The following is a 22,275-nucleotide window of genomic DNA, read 5'->3' on the forward strand; positions in this document are numbered from 1 at the left end:
AAAAATAAAGATCACATGATCCTCTCAATAGATGCAGAAAAAGCATTTGATAATATCCATCATCCTTTTCTAATTAGAACACTGAAGAGTATAGGCATAGGTGGCACATTTCTAAAACTGATTGAAGCTATCTATGACAAACCCACAGCTAATATTTTACTGAATGGAGTAAAACTGAAAGCTTTTCCTCTTAAAACTGGAACCAGACAAGGTTGTCCTCTATCACCTTTACTATTCAACGTAGTGCTGGAAGTTCTAGCCAATACAATTAGGCAAGACAAGGAAATAAAGGGAATCCAAATGGGAGCAGAGGAGGTGAAACTCTCCCTCTTTGCTGACGACATGATCTTATACTTAGACAACCCCAAAGACTCAACCACAAGGCTTCTGGAAGTCATCAAAAAATACAGTAATGTTTCAGGATATAAAATCAATGTCCAGAAGTCAGTAGCCTTTGTATACACCAATAACAGTCAAGATGAGAGGCTAATTAAGGACACAACTCCCTTCACCATAGCTTCAAAGAAAATGAAATACCTAGGAATATACCTAACGAAGGAGGTGAAGGACCTCTATAAAGAAAATTATGAAATCCTCAGAAAGGAAATAGCAGAGGATATTAACAAATGGAAGAACATACCATGCTCATGGATGGGAAGAATCAACTTTGTTAAAATGTCTATACTTCCCAAAGAAATCTACCTATTCAATGCCATTCCTATCAAAATACTAACATTGTACTTTCAAGATTTGGAAAAAATGATTCTGTGTTTTGTATGGAACCAGAAAAAAACCCCGTATAGATAAGGCAGTCCTTAATAATAAAAATAAAGCTGGGGGAATCAGCATACGAGATTTTAGTATGTACTACAAAGCCATAGTGGTCAAGACAGCATGGTACTGGCACAAAAATACAGACATAGACACTTGGAATCGAATTGAAAACAAAGAAATGAAACTAACATCTTACAACAACCTAATCTTCGATAAACCAAACAAGAACATACCTTGGGGGAAAGACTCCCTATTCAATAAATGGATGTCTACATGTAAAAGACTGAAACTGGACCCACACCTTTCCCCACTCACAGAAGTTGATTCCAGATGGATAAAGGACTTAAATTTAAGGCATGAAACAATAAAAATCCTCAAAGAAAGCATAGGAAAAACACTGGAAGATATTGGGGAAAGATTTCATGAAGAAGACTGCCATGGCAATTGCAACAACAACAAAAATAAACAAATGGGACTTCATTAAACTGAAAAGCTTCTGTACAGCTAAGGAGACAATAACCAAACCAAAGAGACAACCTACACAATGGGAAAGGATATTTGCATATTTTCAATCAGATAAAAGCTAGATAACTGGGATCTATAGAGAACTCAAATTAATCCACATGAAAAAAGCCAACAATCCCATATATCAATGGGCAAGAGACATGAGTAGAACCTTCCCCAAAAGATGACAGATGAATGGTTAACAAACATATGAAAAAATGTTCATCATCTCTATATATTAGAGAAATGCAAATCAAAACAACCCTGAGATATCATCTAACCCCAGGGAGAATGGCCCACATCACAAAATCTCAAAACTGCAGATGCTGGCGTGGATGTGGAGAGAAGGGAACACTTTTACACTGCTGGTGGGACTGTAAACTAGTACAACATTTCTGGAAGGAAGTATGGAGAAACCTCAAAGCTCTCAAGCTAGACCTCCCATTTGATCCTACAATCCCATTACTGGGCATCTACCCAGAAGGAAAGAAATCCTTTTATCATAAGGACACTTGTACTAGACTGTTTATTGCAGCTCGATTTACAATTGCCAAAATGTGGAAACGGCCTAAATGCCCACCAACCCAGGAATGGATTAACAAGCTGTGGTATATGTATACCATGGAATACTATTCAGCCATTAAAAAAAATAGAGGCTTTACATCCTTTGTATTAACCTGGATGGAAGTGGAAGACTTTATTCTTAGTAAAGTATCACAAGAATGGAGAAGCATGAATCCTATGTACTCAATTTTGATATGAGGACAACTAATGACAATTAAGGCTATGGGGGGGAGGAAAAGCAGAAAGAGGGACGAAGGGAGTGGGGTGGGGCCTTGGTGTGTGTCACACTTTATGGAGGCAAGACATCATTGCAAGAGGGTCTTCACCTAACAATTACAATCAGTGTAACCTGGCTTATTGTACCCTCATTGAATCCCCAACAATAAAAAAAAAAAAGGAACAACTGATCCTATCGCACGCTGGGCATGGACTTGAAGAGAAATTTCTCTGAAGTAGACAGACGTGTGGCCTACAGATATATGAAAAAATGCTCATCATCCTTAATCATCATAGAAATACAAATAAAAACTACTTTGAGATACCATCTAACTCCACTAAGATTAGCCCATATCACAAAATCCCAAAAAGAGAGATGTTTTCGTGGATGTGGAGAAAAGGGAACACTTCTACACTGCTGGTGAGAATGCAAATTAATACATTCCTTTTGGAAAGATGTTTGGAGAACACTTAGAGATCTAAAAATAGATAGGCCGTTCAATCCTATAATTCCTCTACTAGGTATATACCCAGAAGACCAAAAATCACATTATAACAAAGATATTTGTACCAGAATGTTTATTGAAGCACAATTCAGAATTGCTAAGTCATGGAAAAAGCCCAAGTGCCCATCGATCCACGAATGGATCAGTAAATTGTGCTATATGTACACCATGGAATATTATGCAGCTTTAAAGAAAGATGGAGACTTTACCTCTTTCATGTTTACATGGATGGAGCTGGAACAAATTCTTCTGAGTAAAGTATCTTAAGAATGGAAGAAAGGGTATCCAATGTACTCAGCCCTGCTATGAAGCTCATTTATGGCTTTCATATTAAAGCTAAAACCCAGTTATACCCCAAGAATATGGGGAAAGAGGAGAGTTCGGTGAGGGAGGGGGTAAGTTGGGCAGAGGGACGGTGATTGGTGGGATTACACCTGCGGTGCATCTTACATGGGTACATGTGAAACTTAGTGAATGCAAAATATGAATGTCTTAATACAATAACTAAGAAAATGCTAGGAATGCTATGTTAACCAGTGTGATGAAAATGTGTCGAACTTTTTATAAAACCAGTGTATGGTGCCCCATGATCGTATGACTGTACACAGCTATGATCTACACTGTTTCCCCGAAAATAACACATCCTTCGAAAATAAGACCTACTCACAGGAAAGATAAGACTTCCCCTGAAAATAAGACCTAGCGCATCTTTGGGAGCACACCTTAATACAAGACACTACCTTATTTTTGGGGAAACAGGGTAATACTAATAAAAAAAAAAGAGGGGGCAGGAGACAAGATGGCTGACTGAAGCCAGCTTTCCACAGAGGTTCCCATCCAGAAGGAGAGTTAAAGGACAAAAATTCAGCAAGTAACCTGGTGGATTTGAGCTGCACTAAGAGAGAAGGTTGAAGAACGCACCTCAACCCCGCTGACATGAGCTGCGACCACAAGGATACAAACAAAATCCATCACCAAGCGGACGGGAGTCCCCGCCCCCATGAAAATGGCTCAGAGTGACCCACAAACAACCGGGCAGAGTTCAAAGGTCCTCCCACTAAACTCCATGGGAGAGACCCTCTAAAAACTGAACCTACCACCCCTACCAGGGTGCCATAGCGTCCTTCTGCCAGGCATAAAACTGTATGAACTGTATATAGTCTCTACCTGGAATTCTGAGCTCCCAGTGCTCCCCTCCACTCACACTAATGTCTGGAGGCCAGTCTCGGTCGGCGGAGAGGGGACCGCACAGGAGTGGCAGTTCACTGAGGCACAGTGCGACAGCCGTCTTTTGGTGACAGTACAGCCAGGCATAAAACCATAAAGCTGTGTGTGTTCTCTACCCACAACCCCAGGCTCCCAGCACTCCCCGCACACCACTTTGCTCCCATTCCAAGGTCTGGAGGCCTGTCTCCCAGGGATCCAGACACTCGGACGATTGCTCGAGGGGTGTAGACAGTGCTGGGCTGCAGCTGGTTGGTGCAGACTCTGGGGTACGGGAGCGGAGAGAGGACAGTTGGCCGGAGGGGAGCTACACCAAAGCAGCGGTTCCCTGAGCCATAAAACAGCAGCCCTCTTTTGCTAGCAACACAGCTTACTACTGAATATGCTGAAGCAACACCCCCTGTATCCCTGGGCAACCAGAGACTCTGAGTATAGGATTTGCCTGAGGCTACTCCAACTTGCGAACCGGGGAAACTCCCAGGGCAGGGCGGACCCAGAGGTCCACTTTACTAAACCTAAGACACACTAGACCCTCAGGGTATCGTCAGCCTATAGACAATACAAGAGCAAAGACAAGCTGATTTGGAACTCAATTCAGTTTCTCTTCTGCAGGAGAACCGCAGACCTTTTCTGTTCTGTTCTGTCAGTAACATTAATCAGGGGCGAGACTGGACCTGAGTGAAAACCCCCAACCTTCATCAAGTGCCCGAGGTTGTCAGGTCTCACCTCCTCCTGCTAGAGAGAGGCAGAGTGCAGCGGCCTGACAGACTTCCTTGTGATTCAGGCAGGTGCAAACTCCTGGAGTATCGATTCACTACAGGCAACTGGGTCAGCCAACTGCACGGCTATCAGTGACTGGGTGTGACAGCGGTGCAAGGTGGGGAAGGAGGCAGCAACCTTCCCAGACTTCTCTATTCGCTGGGTGGCTCCTCCTGACTCCACACAGCACTGGAGCAAGCCACATCAGAGTAGTCACCAGACCCCCTGTGATCCAGTTCCCAGAGACCTCTCAAACTCTCTCACCCGAGACAGGTGCAGACTGAGACAATTGATTTGGACTTTTTGAACTGAACCAATTGCCTGAGGACAAATCAGCTGGTGCCCTAGGTGCACAGTGGTAGGAAGGTTTGATTTTTCTTTTCCAATTGTTTGCCTGTGGGGGGTAGGGTGATTTAATTGCTGATATTTCTCCACAGCTGAGACTTCAATCCAGAGTATCTGTTTCACTAGAGTGGAAGAGAAACCAGCTGAAAACAAGACAGAACCACTTAGCCCCACCACACCAGACAGGGCCCCATTTTCTCAGGCCACAACACTATACAGGCCCTTGACAAAGCTCCAGGGGAAAAAATCAGAGGGAGTAAAACAACCATGGGGCAGAATCAGCGGAAAAACCCTGGTAACATGAATAACCAGAATAGATCAACCCCCCCAAGGAAAGATATGGCAGATGCAATTGAAGATCCCATTTATAAACAACTGGCTGAGATGTCAGAAATCGAATTCAGAATTTGGATTGCAAACAAGATTAACAAAGTGGAATTAGGAATTCGAGGAGAAATTCAAAAGTTATCTCAAGAATTTAACGAATTTAAAGACAAAACCACCAAAGACTTAGACACTCTGAAGCAAGAATTTGCAGCCCTCAAAGATATGAAAAATACAGTAGAATCCCTCAGCAACAGAATGGAGCAAGCAGAAGAAAGGATTTCTGACATCGAAGATAAAGCCTTTGAACGCCCCCAAACTCTCAAAGAGGAAGAGAAATGGAGAGCAAAAACGGATCACTCTCTCAGAGAGCTCTGGGATAATTCGAAGAAGGCGAATATCTGAATCATAGGAGTTCCAGAAACAGATGAAGTGGCCTCGCGGGGCACAGAGGCCCTTCTGCATGAAATTATGAAAGAGAATTTTCCAGACATGCCTAGAGATTCTGAAATTCAGATAGTGGACATCTTCAGAACCCCAGCACTACTCAACCCCAATAAGACATCCCCCAGGCATATCATAATTAACTTCACTAAAGTTAATATGAAGGAAAAAATCCTCAAAGCTGCCAGGAGAAAGAAAACCATTACCTTCAAAGGCAAGAATATTAGAATGACTGCAGATCTCTCTGCTGAAACTTTTCAAGCCAGAAGAGGGTGGTCACCGAATTTAATCTCCTAAAGCAAAACAACTTTCAACCCCGGATCTTCTATCCAGCTAAACTGAGTTTCATTTATGATGGAGAAATTAAATACTTCAATGACATTCATATGTTGAAAAAATTTGCCATAACCAAACCAGCTCTTCAGGATATTCTCAGACCTATCCTCCGTAATGACCAACCCAATCCTATACCACAAAAGTAAACTCACTCAGAAACTTTGGATCAAACTCCAATTTCCACACTGGCAAAAGGATGAAAAATGCCCACTGGACTTTTGAAAAACTTGATACCCAAAACTTCACCAGACTTATCAATATTCTCCATTAATGTGAACGGCTTAAACTGTCCTCTAAAGAGGCATAGGTTAGCTGACTGGATACAAAAACTCAGGCCAGATATCTGATGCATACAAGAGTCACATCTTAACTTAAAAGACAAATAAGACTCAGGGTGAAAGGATGGTCATCCATATTTCAGGCAAATGGTAATCAGAAAAAAGCAGGTGTTGCAATTTTATTTGCAGATACAATAGGCTTTAAACCAACAAAAGTAAGGAAGGACAGGAATGGTCACTTCATATTTGTTAAGGGTAATACTCAATATGATGAGATCTCAATTATTAATATCTATGCACCCAACCAGAATGCACCACAATTTATAAGAGAAACTCTAACAGACATGAGCAACCTGATTTCCTCCAGCTCCATAATAGTCGGAGATTTCAACACTGCTTTGGCAGTGTTGGATAGATCCTCCAACAAGAAGCTGAGCAAAGAAATCTTAGATTTAAAACTAACCATCCAACATTTGGATTTAGCAGACGTCTACAGAAAATTTCTTCCCAACAAAACTGAATATACATACTTCTCATCAGCCTAGGGAACTTACTCCAAAATCGATCACATCTTATGTAACAAGTCTAACCTCAGTAAATTTAAAGGAATAGAAATTTTCCATGCATCTTCTCAGACCACCATGGAATAAAACTTGAGCTGAGTAAGAACAGGAATCTGCATACTCATACAAAAACATGGAAGTTAAATAACCTTATGCTGAATGATAGCTGGGTCAGAGATGAGATTAAGAAAGAAATCGTCAACTTTTTTGTACAAAACAACAATGAAGATGTTGGAAGCCATATAAGGTACAGCTCGGCCTTACTTCCTTTTTAAGTAAAAAACAGTTTTACCTTTTCCCGGTAACTTTACCTGGCAACTAGCCAACCAATCACCTTATGCCCCATCTTACTTACTCTAGCAAATTCCCAATTAACAACTCCTCTGAACCTCCGAACAAGACACACCCACCTTCCCCGTAATGCTTATAAGGCACAAGTTTTTTCAATAAAGTTGGAGACTTGATAGAAAACTGTCTTGTCTCCCTTTCTCGCGCCCCTTGTTTGTTTTTCTCCTTTAGGGGTTCCTGCGTCCCCCATTGCTGTCCCGCGGGTTGGGACATCCTGGCACCCAACGAGGGGTGATCGGGACCCCCTGGAGGAGAACGCTTGCCTATGGAAGCCCCAGCCGGGCACCCTTCGGAGCTGCAGTGAGGACCCGCGTGCACTCCCCATTCAGATCGCCTCGGTTCACCCGCCGTGAGACGGATCAGAAGAGAAGGTAGGCAAACGATAACTTACAAGATTTCAAACATTTCACCCCTTTGTCTTGGCTGTTATTATTGGCTCTCCCGGATCTAATTCACTTACCAAGCTCACAGGGCCAAAGCAGGGAAGGACGAGAGGTACCCGTTTCGGCAGTGAGAACTCCAAAACACTTGGACTAGTTTTTCTGCCTAACACTCTCTAACAAACTCTGAGCTCACTACGTCTTACACAGTCGTCCACCTCAAGGGCACTCCCAGGGACGCTGCCTCCCAAAGGCTAAGCCTGAGGGCGGTAGGCAGCTGTCCTGCCTGAGAGGGTCCGAGCGGATTATACCTGCCGACCTATGACACGCGAGCAGAGATCGTAAGGCACAGGGAGAGTGGTCACAGAGAAACTTAAGTTCCGAGTCAACTGGAGACTTGCGTGAACCGAGATCCTGAGAGAGCCATCCAGCCAACATAATGGGGAATTCGCTTAGTACACATGAAATGTTCCTTGATGGGGATCAAGGGATCACTCAGAGTGCGAGGAGTAAGGGTTAAAAGAAAGGACCTTAAAGAATTTTTTAATTTTATTCATGAAACTTGCCCCTGGTTCCCTTTAGAGGGAACAATCAGCCAAAAACGCTGGGAACGAGTAGGAGATGCCTTGCAGGACTTTTACCACACCTTTGGTCCTGACAAAGTCCCAGTTACAGCCTTTTCCTACTGGAATTTAATTCACGACATGTTAAAAGTTCATTCACTAGATCCTGACATTCAAGATGTCATCAAGGTAGGAGAAGAAGTCCTTAAAGAGGCTTCTCGCCCTCCTTCCACCTGCCCCTCTGTCACGGTAGAAATTCCTGACAACCCCCCAGTTTCCCCTAAACCCCCGAACAGCCCCGACAACACTCTTAAAACTCCAAAAACTATATGGGGCACCTTGTGACTGCAAGGGAGGAACAACTACAATAATACCCACCTCACATACTAGCCAAGTTGATTGCAGCAGCAAAACCGCCTATTTACCTTTCATGTCACAGATAGGAGGAGGACATAAGCAAAACTGGCAATGTGTTAATGGACCCAAAATAATACTCCCAATTCAAAATGAACCAGGACCTTGTCCCACGGAGTGTAAAATAACCGATCAAATGCACTCTATGTGCTACAATAGTGTCCAACAGTGCACCTACACAAACGGCAACACATATCTAACAGCCATTTTACAAAGAACTTATTCTGGCTCCTTTGGAGGTGAGCTTGATTCTACTCATAACCTGGGACACTCCAAATATGCCCAAGCCTCCTGCTTAGGCACTATTGGCAAAAATGTTTGCTGGCCACTAAAACCACCAATTCACACATCTGATGGCAGTGGGCCATCAGATAGGATAAGAGAAGATGCAGTTCAAAAACAAATTGAAAAAATAATTAAAGAAAAATATACTCCCCTACAATACCACCCCTTAGCTTTACCTAAATCTCGAGACATAGATCTCGACATCCAAACCTCTGATATTTTAGAAGCCACTTTCAAAGCTTTAAATAATTCCAACCCAACCCTCGTGGAAAACTGCTGGCTATGTCTAACTCTTGGCACACCTATGCCCCTAGCCCTACTAACAAACACCTCCACTTCACATCTAAACAACTCACATCTAAACTGTAGCGACAGTCTACCTTTTAGAGTCCAACCTATAGAATTTACACAAACCCCTTGTATATACAAACCTCCCCAGAACAATGATTATGATGTAGACTTAGGAAGCATCACCTTCACAAACTGCTCCTCCATTTCTAACATCACCTCACACCGGTGCCCCTCTCCCAGACATGTTTTTGTATGCGGAGGAAATTTGGCCTACACGGCCCTACCAGGTAACTGGACAGGCTATTGCATAACCGCCCAACTACTCCCTGATATCTCTATTATACTAGGAGATCAACCTGTTCCTCTCCCCAGTCTTGATTATATAGCTGGACATCCACGCTCTAAAAGAGCTATTCAACTTATCCCACTAATAGCAGGACTAGGCATCAGTACAGCAGTAGCCACAGGAGTTACCGGAACAGGAATATCTATACATTCCTACCACAAACTGTCTCATCAACTAATAGAGGATGTCTCAGCTCTTTCTGAAACAATTCACGATCTTCAAGATCAAATAGACTCCCTAGCAGAAGTAGTCCTACAAAACCGTAAAGGCTTAGATCTCCTCACGGCAGAGCAGGGAGGTATCTGTTTGGCTTTACAGGAAAAATGCTGTTTCTACGCCAACAAGTCAGGCATTGTTCGAGACAAAATAAAAAACCTGCAAGACCAGCTCGAAGAAAGAAGAAAGGAACTTCGTGATAACCCCCTTTGGTCAGGACTCAATGGATTTCTTCCTTATCTCCTCCCACTCCTAGGCCCCCTATTAGGTTTTCTATTAGTCCTTTCCTTCGGCCCCTGGCTATTCAAAAAGGTCACCACTTTCATTAAACAACAAATAGACTCTGCCCTATCAAAACCAATTCAAATTCACTACCATCGCCTGGCTCTGTCTGACCAAGAAACCGACTCTCATGGCTTCCCCTCATAATGAGGGCAGTGTATAGACCAGAGGTACACTTACCCATTCCTAATAAAAGGAAAAAAGGGTATGGGCACCGAGTTGAGTGCACAGCAAGGCATTGCAAGAGAAGGTCCCACAATCCTTCGACCTCTCGATCCCAAGGAGAAGTCAAATGAAGGATCAGACCCCCTCTGATTTTTCTCTGAGAGCAAACCTGGCTTGCATAGAGGTTGGTATCAAAAATTTCGCTTACCTCTCCTCTCCAAAAGATACCGCAAATAACAAATGTGGATCTGGGAAATCCATGAGAGGAGCCAGGTCACTACTCCCTCTCTCGGTTAATGCCCACCTCCTTAAAACAAAAAGGGAGGAGATGTCGGAAGCCATATAAGGTACAGCTCGGCCTTACTTCCTTTTTAAGTAAAAAACAGTTTTACCTTTTCCCGGTAACTTTACCTGGCAACTAGCCAACCAATCACCTTATGCCCATCTTACTTACTCGAGCCAATTCCCAGTTAACAACTCCTCTGAACCTCCCAACAAGACACACCCACCTTCCCCGTAATGCTTATAAGGCACAAGTTTTTTCAATAAAGTTGGAGACTTGATCAGAAAACTGTCTTGTCTCCCTTTCTCGCGCCCCTTGTTTGTTTTTCTCCTTTAGGTGGTTCCTGCGTCCCCCGTTGCTGTCCCGCGGGTCAGGACATGAAGACACGAACTACCAGAACCTCTGGGACACCGCAAAGGCAGTTCTAAGAGGGAAATTTATAGCACTGCAAGCCTTCCTCAAGAGAACGGAAAGAGAGGAAGTTAACAACTTAATGGGACATGTCAAGCAACTGGAAAAGGAAGAACATTCCAACCCCAAACCCAGTAGAATTAAAGAAATAACCAACATTAGAGCACAATTAAATGAAATTGAAAACAAAAGAATAATACAACAGCTCAATAAATCAAAAAGCTGGTTTTTTGAAAAGGTCAATAAAATAGATAAACCTTTCGCCAACCTAATCAGGAAAAAAAGAGTAAAATCTCTAATCTCATTAATCAAAAACAACAAAGATGAAAACAACAGACTCCTCAGAAACTCAAAAAATCCTTAATGAATATTACAAGAAACTGTATTCTCAGAAATATGAAAATCTAAAGGAAATTGACCGATACTTGGAAGCACGTCACCTTCCAAGACTTAGCCAGAATCAAGTGGAAATCTTGAACAGGCCCATATCAAGTTCGGAAATAGCATCAACCATACAAAACCTCCCTAAAATGAAAAGCCCGGGACCAGATGGTTTCACGTCAGAATTCTACCAAACTTTTAAAGAGGAATTAGTACCTATATTACTCAACCTCTTCCAAAAGGTAGAAAAAGAAGAAAGACTACCTAACATGTTCTATGAAACAAACATCACCCTGATCCCCAAACCAGGAAAAGACCCAACAAGAAAAGAAAATTATAGACTGATATCACTAATGAATATAGATGCAAAAATATTCAAAAACATCCTAAAAAACAGAATCCAGCAACACATCAAACAAATTATACATCATGACCAAGTTGGTTTTATCCCAGGGTATCAAGGCTGGTTCAATATACGTAAATCTATAAATGTAATCCAGCACATAAACAAATTAAAAAACAAAGACCATATGATTCTCTCAATCGATGCAGAAAAAGCTTTTGATAATATCCAGCATCATGATCAGAACACTTAAGAAAATCGGTATAGAAGGGACAGTTCTTAAACAGATAGAGACCATCTACAGCAAACCCATAACCAATATCATATTGAATGGAGTTAAATTGGAACCATTTCCCTCAGATCAGGAAGCAGACAAGGCTACCCATTGTCTCCATTGCTTTTTAACATTGTAATGGAAGTTTTAGCTACCGCAATTAGGGAAGAAAAGGCGATCATGGGTATCCATGTAGGGTCAGAAGAGATCAAACTTTTGCTCTTCACAGATGATATGAGACTATATCTGGAAAACACTGGGCACTCTACAACAAAACTGATCAACAAAACTAATCAAAAGTGATCAAGGAATACAGCAGCGTCTCAGGTTACAAAGTCAACATTCATAAATCGGTAGCCTGTATATATACCAACAATAGTCAAGTTGAGAAAACAGTTAAGGACTCCATCCCATTCACAGTAGTGCCAAACAAGATGAAATATTTGGGAATTTATCTAACAAAGGACATGAAAGATCTCTATAAAGAGAACTATGAAACTCTAAGAAAAGAAATAGCTGAAAATATTAACAAATGGAAAAACATACCACGCTCATGGCTGGGAAGAATCAACATTGTTAAAATGTCCATACTACCCAAAGCAATATATAATTTCAATACAATCCCTATTAAAGCTCCGCTGTCAGACTTTAAAGATCTTGAAAAAACAATATTTCGTTTTAAATGGAATCAGAAAAACCTCGAATAGCCAAGACATTACTCAGAAATAAAAACAAAGCAGGAGGAATTACACTACCAGACCTCAGACTATACTACAAATCGATAGTGATCAAAACAGCATGGTATTGGCACAAAAACAGAGAAGTAGATGTCTGGAACAGAATAGAGAACCAAGAGATGAATCCAGCTACTTACCGTTATTTAATCTTTGACAAGACAATTAAAAACATTCAGTGGGGAAAAGATTCCCTATTTAACAAATGATTCTGGGTGACCTGGTTGGCAACCTGTAGAAGACTGAAACTGGACCCCCACCTTTCACCATTAACTAAGATAGACTCTCACTGGATCAAAGACTTAAACTTAAGAAATAAACTATAAAGATACTAGAGGAGAGTGCAGGGAAAACCCTTGAAGAAATCGGTCTGGGCGAGTATTTTATGAGGAGGACCCCCAGTGCAATTGAAGCAGCTTCAAAAATACACTACTGGGACGTGATCAAACTAAAAAGCTTCTGCACAGCCAAGAACACAGTGAGTAAAGCAAGCAAACAGCCCTCAGAATGGGAGAAGATATTTGCAGGTTATGTCTCCGACAAAGATTTAATAACCAGAATCCACAGAGAACTCAAACGCGTTAGCAAGAATAGAACAAGGGATCCCATCACAGGCTGGGCAAGGGATTTGAAGAGAAACTTCTCTGAAGAAGACAGGCGCGCGGCCTTCAGACATACGAAGAAATGCTCATCATCTTTAATCATCAGAGAAATGCAAATCAAATCTACATTGAGATACCATCTAACTCCAGTGAGACTAGCCTATATCACAAAATCCCAAGGCCAGAGATGTTGGCGCGGATGTGGAGAAAAGGGAACACTTTTGCACTGGTGGTGGGAATGCAAATTAATACATTCCTTTTGGAAAGAGATATGAAGAACACTTAGAGATCTAAAAATAGATCGGCCGTTCAATCCTGTAATCCCTCTACTGGGCATATGCCCAGAAGACCAAAAATCACATCATAACAAAGATATTTGTACCAGAATGTTTATTGTAGCCCAATTCATATTTGCTAAGTCATGGAAGAAGCCCAGGTGCCCATCGATCCACGAATGCATTAATAAATTGTGGTATATGTACACCATGGAATATTATGCAGCCTTAAAGAAAGATGGAGACTTTACCTCTTTCATGTTTACATGGATGGAGCTGAAACATATTCTTCTTAGCAAAGTATCTCAAGAATGGAAGAAAAAGTACCCAATGTACTCAGCCCTACTATGAAACTAATTTAGGGTTTTCATATGAAAGCTATAACCCAGTTACAACCCAAGAATAGGAGGAAGGGGGAAAGGGAGGGGAGGGAGGGGTGAGGTAGATACAGGGAAGGGGATTGGTGGGATTATACCAGCGGTGCATCTTACAAGGGTATATGTGAAACTTGGTAAACGGTCTGTGAATGCTGCCCCATGAATATATCAATGTGCACAGCTATGATTTAATAAAAAAAAAAAAAAGGAAAACAAAAGAAAATCCCCTGCCTGGTTAATATTATTTGCCTAATTTTCAACTTGTATATTTATTTATCCATTTATTTATTTGAGACAGAGCCTCAAGCTGTCACCCTGAATAGAGTGGCGTCACAGCACAAAGGAACCTCCAATTCCTGAGCTTAAGTGATTCTCCTACCCCAGCCTTGCAAGTAGCCAGGACCACAGGTGCCCGCCACAATTCCCAGATACTTTTTGGTTGTAGTTGTCATTGTTGCTTGGCAGGCCCGGGCTGGATTTGGACCCACCAGCTCTGGTGTATGTGGCCGGCACTCCAGCCACCCGAGTCATAGGCGTCGAGCCTCAACTTGTTTATTTTGATTAATCTTACTTTATTACAGGATGTTAAATCTAATATACATATTGCCACTTGTGTGTTACTTGTTGTAATTTTTTTTTATAGACTTTCACTCTGTCACCATGCTAGTGTGCCATGCCATCATAGCTCAACCTCAAACAGTTGACATAGAGAAAACTTCTTCCCTCAGCCTCCTAAGGAGCTGGGACTAGAGGTGTGCATCACCACCCTAGGGTAGTTTTTCTATTTTTAATAGAGTCAGAGTCTCACTCTTGCTCTGGGTAGTCTAGAACGTCAGAGCTGAAGAAATCTTCCTGCCATAGCCTACAAGAGAACTAGGATTTCAGGCATGCGCCACTATGGTTGTCCACATTTGCTGTATTTTATTTAAATATTTTATTAACATTTTTCACTGGAATCATCAGTTTATCATATAAATGTATTAAATTTTATCATATGTTCTAAATTTTATCAAATGTAATAAATTTCCATATTATAGAGCAAGAGAAAACATTAACAGTTTTGAGTATTTAAAATTTTAGAAAAGTGTGCATTTTACCCAATAAAATGAATTTAACTGCATTTGTGAGTTACAGGTCTGATTTGTCCTTATTTTTTTAATCCCAACCTTGAGCTTCTCAAACCCACAGCTCTCATTGTAGTTGTAACATCGCATTTTATTATTCTTTTTTTTTTTTTTTTTTTTTTTTTTTTGAGACAGAGTTTCATTATCTCGCCCTCGGTAGAGTGCTGTGGCATCACAGCCAAAAGCAATCTCAAACTCTTAGGCTTAAGCGATTCTCTTGCCTCAGCCTCCTAAGTAGCTGGGACTACAGGCACCCACCGCAATGCCCAGCTTTTTGTTGTTGTTGTTGTTGTTGCAGTTGTCATTTGGTTGTTTAGCTGGTCCAAGCTGGGCTCAAACCCAGCAGGCTTGGTGCATGTGACTAGCACTATAACCACTGTGCTACGGGAACCTAGCCAGCATTTTATCATTCTAGTAAATGAAAACAATTTAATGATGATAAACTAGAAATCCATTTAAAACCAGAACATGTCTTCAAAGACAATTGCCTACATGTGCACTAAAATTTTTAATTTACATGTGTCAGTTGTCTTTGGGATTTGAAGTTTAACAGTAAGAACTGTTGACCTACGATAGAGGCTAAACCTGAAATAGACCTCAGAGCTGAACTCAAACTGATATATGTACATATCAGTTAACCATAGCTTGGAAAACAGTAAATAAAAGAACAATGGAGAATTATATAATTTATTCTTAAGAAAGTGTATATTTATAAATTCATAGGAAGTATCCAGAAGAATAAACACTGTTAATAGTTTCTCCTATTAATCAAGTGACATTGGAGGAAAGGGGAGATTCTCTCCTCACAGAGATCGATATAACTGGACTTTTTTATAGTATTAGGGCTCTGCTGCATTCCTCATTCCTGAATATCACTATGGTCACATTCAAACTACTCCACTTGTAAAGCTATGTACGGATGCCAGTGCCTAATCTACCCTTCAATGCAATTTTGTAAGTCTTTAGTTTTCTTTGAATGTCCATAATAGCTGCTGTTGTATTACCCATGACATTTAGAATGTCAGTAAATTATTTAAAAAAATATATTTCCCTCTCACACCTATAATCCTTAGGACTCTGGGAGGCTCAGTAGATATATTGCATGAGATCATGGGTTCAAGACCAGCCTGAGCAAGAGCGAGAAACTGTCCTAAAAATAGCCAGCATTGTGGTAGGCACATATACTCTCAGCTAGTTAGGAGGCTGAGGCAAGAGAATCAATTGAGCCCAAGAGCTTCAGGTTGCTGTGAGCTATGATGCTACCGAATTCTACAGAGGGCAACAAAGTGAGACTCTGTCTCAAAAAAAAATTGTTTTTTTCTTCAGTTAACACAAATGTGGTTAGGGGCCATATCAGGTGAACAGGAAGGGTGTTCCAATACAATTATTTCTTCACTAGCTAAATACTTCCTCACAATATGATGCAAACTGCTGCACTGCCATGAGTTAGTAGGCAATATTTTCAGATTGTCCTGTTTCTCTGTTGATGTTTCCAAGATCTTCTATGCTTATCACTGTCAGGTGACGATTTTGACACCCCCTTAATGAATTTTTGCAAATGTTTTCATTAGTTCTACTCATTACTGGATGCCCTGACCAATCTTCATCAGTGATGCTATGTCTCCTCTCAGAAAAATGTTCAATTCATTTGTAAACTGCCATTTCCCTTTTTTTCTCTTTAGTTATTCTGAGTTCATCGAAATCTTTCTTTTGACATTATCATAAATATAATCCTATCAAATTTTAGCATCTTTGCCCTAATATAAAAAGCAATAACCCTTTGGACAGTAGTATTTATAATTGATCCCATACATTTTTTCTGAAATTATATTTTCTAAGTATATCTTACTTTTAAAAACCCTTTAGTTTATTAAACTGCCATTTTCTCCATGGCCTTAGGGCCATAATCTTGGACTAATAGACCCCTGATTTCATTTTTGCTCTTGCAAAGTTTAAGGAGAAATTTTCAAAAGGTTGTTCATTGCTCTGAATCAAGCTCTGACATTCTCACAAAAACACACAAGAACAAAAATAAACATCACCCAGCAAGACACCAACACAAGTCAATGAGAACAGAACTGTGAGACACTGATACACCAAGATTATGGAAACTTGCTGCGTTGTTTGTACAGGGTTGCCACTGTAAGCACACCGTGGCAAGTTCACAAATGTAATTTTCAGATCTCAAAAAAAATTCTTTATAATTAGAAAAAGAATGAAAATTAAGAAAATCATATTCCCAAGACCCACCCACACCAATATGGCAGCGCCCAGTTGGGGACAGTTCATCCACTTTGTATTCTAGCAGGGATTAGGGCTGGACTTTAGGCGGGTAGTGTTTCATTCTACAATGTTTAGGGATCTATTTCAAGAGGATTATTCCAGTGTGCCAAATAATCAGTATGGACAATGGAAAAAATTAAAGACTAAAGTTTTGGAGCCACCTGCTCCTAGAGAATTCACCAATGTAAGCAGAATCAGAAATCAGGGTATAACTGGTCATCTCGATGCCCTTATTTAGACACTTCATTTCACACCTGAATTCAGAGCTTTATTTTCTCTTGGTCCAGAAGAGCTTGGTTTGTTCAAAGATAAGGATAAGTCTGATGCAAACGTTTGAGTCATACCTTTGTAGTGATAGTGCTTATCTGCTCAGCTTCCGGTCCTGGACCAGGAAGTTGCATCCGCAGAACTCACTGATGGCTGCAGATAGACCAGCAATGAGATGAGGCAACATGATGTGCAAGAACTGAATCGAATTCTCTTCGGTGATCTGGAAGCTTGGAACCTCTGGCCATGACCTCATCAATCATCTATAGCATGGAAACATCGTTAAACAGATTGTTTATAAATGACACAAGAATGGCAGTGAGAAGCAAGTGAATATGCCAGAGTATTATAGTCATAAATTATATCATAAATTATAATTCCTATAATTAAACTTGTGTGCTGTAATACCACATGAAATTAAAGTGTTTATTACTAGAAAAAAATTATTGCATTTTTCTCTTACTGTAAACCTAAGTCACTTGTGTATAGCCTAGAATTCTCCTTCTAAATTGAAGGCAGCAAGTATCTTGAAACTTAATCTTTTATTCAGTACTTTAATACCTGGAAAATGTATTTGGATGATTTTACAAATAGAAGACTGTGGCCTCATGAGAGAAGCCAATATCTTCATGGTTGGAATATTTCAAGAAGGTTAATTAGAGAACTAATAAAAATAAAGAATATTGAAGAATGTTTAAATTGAAACACACTTGTAGTTAAATATTAGTTTATTGCTTTCCCTTAGAAAGGTCATTTATATACGTGTGCTTACGTTTATTAATTATATCTAAACCATATGTATTATACACAGTTATTATAAACCTATTTTAACTAGTATAATCTTCAGTTCTTTCTAATGACACAAACTACCCATTTAATCTAACTAGAAATTAGAAATTGGAATTAGATATTTTAAATTTGCTCATGTAAATACAATAATCTCTGTTTTACCTACAAATCTTATACAGCCAGTGGTTTCATCACTGAACAGTAATCCTTTAATAAAAATCTTCTATTCTGACAACACTTGAAGGAAGTATCTGTGTTTGACTATATGTGTAGAAAATTAAGGGATATTTTCTTTTCTTTTACTTTTCTTTTTTTTTTTTTTTGAGACAGAGTCTCACTATGTCACCCTTGGTAGAGTACTATGGCATCACATCTCACAACAACCTAAAACTCTTGGGCTTAAGTGGTTCTCTTACCTCAGCCTCCCTAGTAGCTGGAAACTCAGGTGCCCACCACAATGCCCAGCTATTTTTTTGTTGCAGTTGTCATTGTTGTTAAAATGGCTCAGAATGGGTTATAACCCACAAGCCTCATTGTAGGTGGCTGGTGCCCTACCCACTAAGCAATGGAGTGATATTTCCTGAACGTGTAAATTGCTGTTTTGGAACTACATATATTTGCTTCTATTTTTTTTTTTTTATTGTTGGGGATTCATTGAGGGTACAATAAGCCAGGTTACACTGATTGCAATTGTTAGGTAAAGTCCCTCGTGCAATCAGGTCTTGCCCCCATAAAGTGTGACGCACACCAAGGACCCAGCCCCCTCCCTCCTTCCATCTGTCTGTTTCCACCCCCATAACCATAATTATCATTAATTGTCCTCATATCAAAATTGAGTACATAGGATTCATGCTTCTCTATTCTTGTGATGCTTTACTAAGAATAATGTCTTCCACATCCATCCAGGTTAATACGAAGGATGTAAAGTCTCCATTTTTTTTTAATGGCTGAATAGTATTCCATGGTATACATATACCACAGCTTGTTAATCCATTCCTGGGTTGGTGGGCATTTAGGCTGTTTCCACATTTTGCCGATTGTAAATTGAGCTGCAATAAACAGTCTAGTACAAGTGTCCTTATGATAAAAGGATTTTTTTCCTTCTGGGTAGATGCCCAGTAATGGGATTACAGGATCAAATGGGAGGTCTAGCTTGAGTGCTTTGAGGTTTCTCCATACTTCCTTCCAGAAAGGTTGTACTAGTTTGCAGTCCCACCAGCAGCGTAAAAATGTTCCCTTCTCTCCACATCCACACCAGCATCTGCAGTTTTGAGATTTTGTGATGTGGGCCATTCTCACTGGGGTTAGATGATATCTCAGGGTTGTTTTGATTTTCATTTCTCTAATATATGGAGAAGATGAACATTTTTTCATGTGTTTGTTAACCATTCGTCTGTCGTCTTTAGAGAAAGTTCTATTCATGTCTCTTGCCCATTGATATATGGGATTGCTGGCTTTTTTCATGTGGATTAATTTGAGTTCTCTATAGATCCTATTTATCAAGCTTTTGTCTGATTGAAAATATGCAAATATTCTTTCCCATTGTGTAGGTTGTCTCTTTGCTTTGGTTATTGTCTCCTTAGCTGTACAGAACCTTTTCAGTTTGATGAGGTCCCATTTGTTTATTTTTGTTGTTACTGCAATTGCCATGGCAGTCTTCTTCATGAAGTCTTTCCCCAGGCCAATATCTTCCAATGTGTATCCTATGATTTCTTGGAGGATTTTTATTGTTTCATGCCTTAAATTTAAGTCCTTTATCCATCTTGAATCAATTTTTGTGAGTGGGGAAAGGTGTGGGTCCAGTTTCAGTCTTTTACATGTAGACATCAGTTCTCCCAACACCATTTATTGAATAGGGAGTCTTTCCCCCAAGGTATGTTCTTGTTAGGTTTATCAAAGATTAGGTGGTTGTAAAATGTTAGTTTCATTTCTTGGTTTTCAATTCGATTCCAAGTGTCTATGTCTCTGTTTTTGTGCCAGTACCATGCTGTCTTGAGCACTATGGCTTTGTAGTACAGACTAAAATCTGGTATGCTGATGCCACCAGCTTTATTTTTGTTACAGAGAACTGCCTTTGCTATACGGGGTATTTTCCGGTTCCATACAAAATGCAGAATCATTTTTTCCAAATCTTGAAAGTACGATGTCGGTATTTGATAGGAATGGCATTGAATAGGTAGATTGCTTTGGGAAGTATAGACATTTTAACAATGTTGATTATTCCCATCCATGAGCATGGTATGTTCCTCCATTTGTTAATATCCTCTGCTATTTCCTTTCTGAGGATTTCATAGTTTTGTTTATAGAGGTCCTTCACCTCCTTCGTTAGGTGTATTCCTAGGTATTTCATTTTCTTTGAAACTATGGTGAAGGGAGTTGTGTCCTTAATTAGCTTCTCATCTTGACTGTTATTGGTGTACACAAAGGCTACTGACTTGTGGACATTGATTTTATATCCTGAAACATTACGGTATTTTTTGATGACTTCTAGGAGTCTTGTGGTTGAGTCTTTGGGGTTGTCTAAGTATAAGATCATGTTGTCAGCAAAGAGGGAGAGTTTGACCTCCTCTGCTCCCATTTGGATTCCCTTTGTTTCCTTGTCTTGCCTAATTGTATTGGCTACAACTTCCAGCACTACGTTGAATAGTAAAGGTGACAGAGGACAACCTTGTCTGGTTCCAGTTCTAAGATGAAAAGCTCTGAGTTTTACTCCATTCAGTAAAATATTGGCTGTGGGTTTGTCATAGATAGCTTCAATCAGTTTTAGAAATGTGCCACCTATGCCTATACTCTTCAGTGTTCTAATTAGAAAAGGATGCTGGATTTCATCAAATGGTTTTTCTGCATCTATTGAGAGGATCATGTCATCTTTATTTTTGCCTCTGTTAATATGGTGGATAATGTTTATAGACTTGCATATGTTAAACCAGCCTTGCATCCCTGGGATAAAGCCTACTTGATCATGATGAATGACTTTTTTGATGATAAGCTGTAATCTATTGGCTAGGATTTTGTTGAGAATTTTTGCATCCATATTCATGAGTGAGATTGGTCTGAAATTCTCCTTTTTGTTTGGGTCTTTTCCTGGTTTTGGTATCAGGGTGATGTTTGCTTCATAGAATGTGTTGGGGAAGATTCCTTATTCCTCAATTTTTTGGAATAATTTCTGCAGTATAGGAATAAGCTCTTCCTTGAAGGTTTGATAGAATTCTGGAGTGAGGCCATCTGGATTACGGCATTTCTTGGTTGGAAGATTTTTTATTGTTTCTTTGATCTCAGTGCTTGAAATTGGTCTATTCAGGAGGTCTATTTCTTCCTGGCTGAGTCTAGGGAGAGGGTGGGATTCCAAATATTGATCCATTTCTTTCACATTGTCAAATTTCTGGGCATAGAGTTTCTGGTAGTATTCAGGGATGATCTCTTGTATCTCTGTGGGATCAGTTGTTATTTCCCCTTTATCATTTCTGATTGAGGTTACTAGAGATTTAACTTTTCTGTTCCTCGTTAGACTGGCCAATGGTTTATCTATTTTATTTATTTTTTCAAAAAACCAACTCCTTGTTTCATTAATTTTCTGAATGATTCTTTTGTTTTCAATTTCATTGATCTCTGATTTCATTTTGGATATTGCTTTTCTTCTACTGAGTTTAGGCTTAGATTGTTCTTCGTTTTCTAATTCCATAAGATCTCTTGTGAGATTGTTGATGTGCTCTCTTTCTGTTTTTCGAATGTAGGCATCTAAAGCGATGAATTTTCCTCTCAAAACTGCTTTTGCAGTATCCCACAGGTTTTGGTAGCTTGTGTCTTCATTGTTGTTATGCTCAAGGAAGTTAATGATTTCCTGTTTCATTTCTTCCTGCACCCATTTATTATTCAACAGAAGATTGTTTAATTTCCATGCCTTTCGGTGGGGTCGAGCAATTTTGTTAGAGTTGAGTTCCACCTTTAGTGCCTTATGGTCTGAGAAGATACAAGGTAAAATTTCAATTCTTTTGATATTTGTTT

General features: G+C 40.0%; 1 pseudogene; it reads left to right on the plus strand.

Annotated features, from left to right (window-relative positions):
* Window positions 1–17,242: 17,242 nt before the first annotated feature.
* On the plus strand, window positions 17,243–17,858 carry LOC128572548 (ubiquitin carboxyl-terminal hydrolase 40-like; annotated as a pseudogene).
* The last annotated feature ends 4,417 nt before the right edge of the window (window positions 17,859–22,275 follow it).

Source organism: Nycticebus coucang, chromosome 20 (genome assembly GCF_027406575.1).
Source record: "Nycticebus coucang isolate mNycCou1 chromosome 20, mNycCou1.pri, whole genome shotgun sequence".
Lineage (NCBI taxonomy): Eukaryota > Metazoa > Chordata > Mammalia > Primates > Lorisidae > Nycticebus > Nycticebus coucang.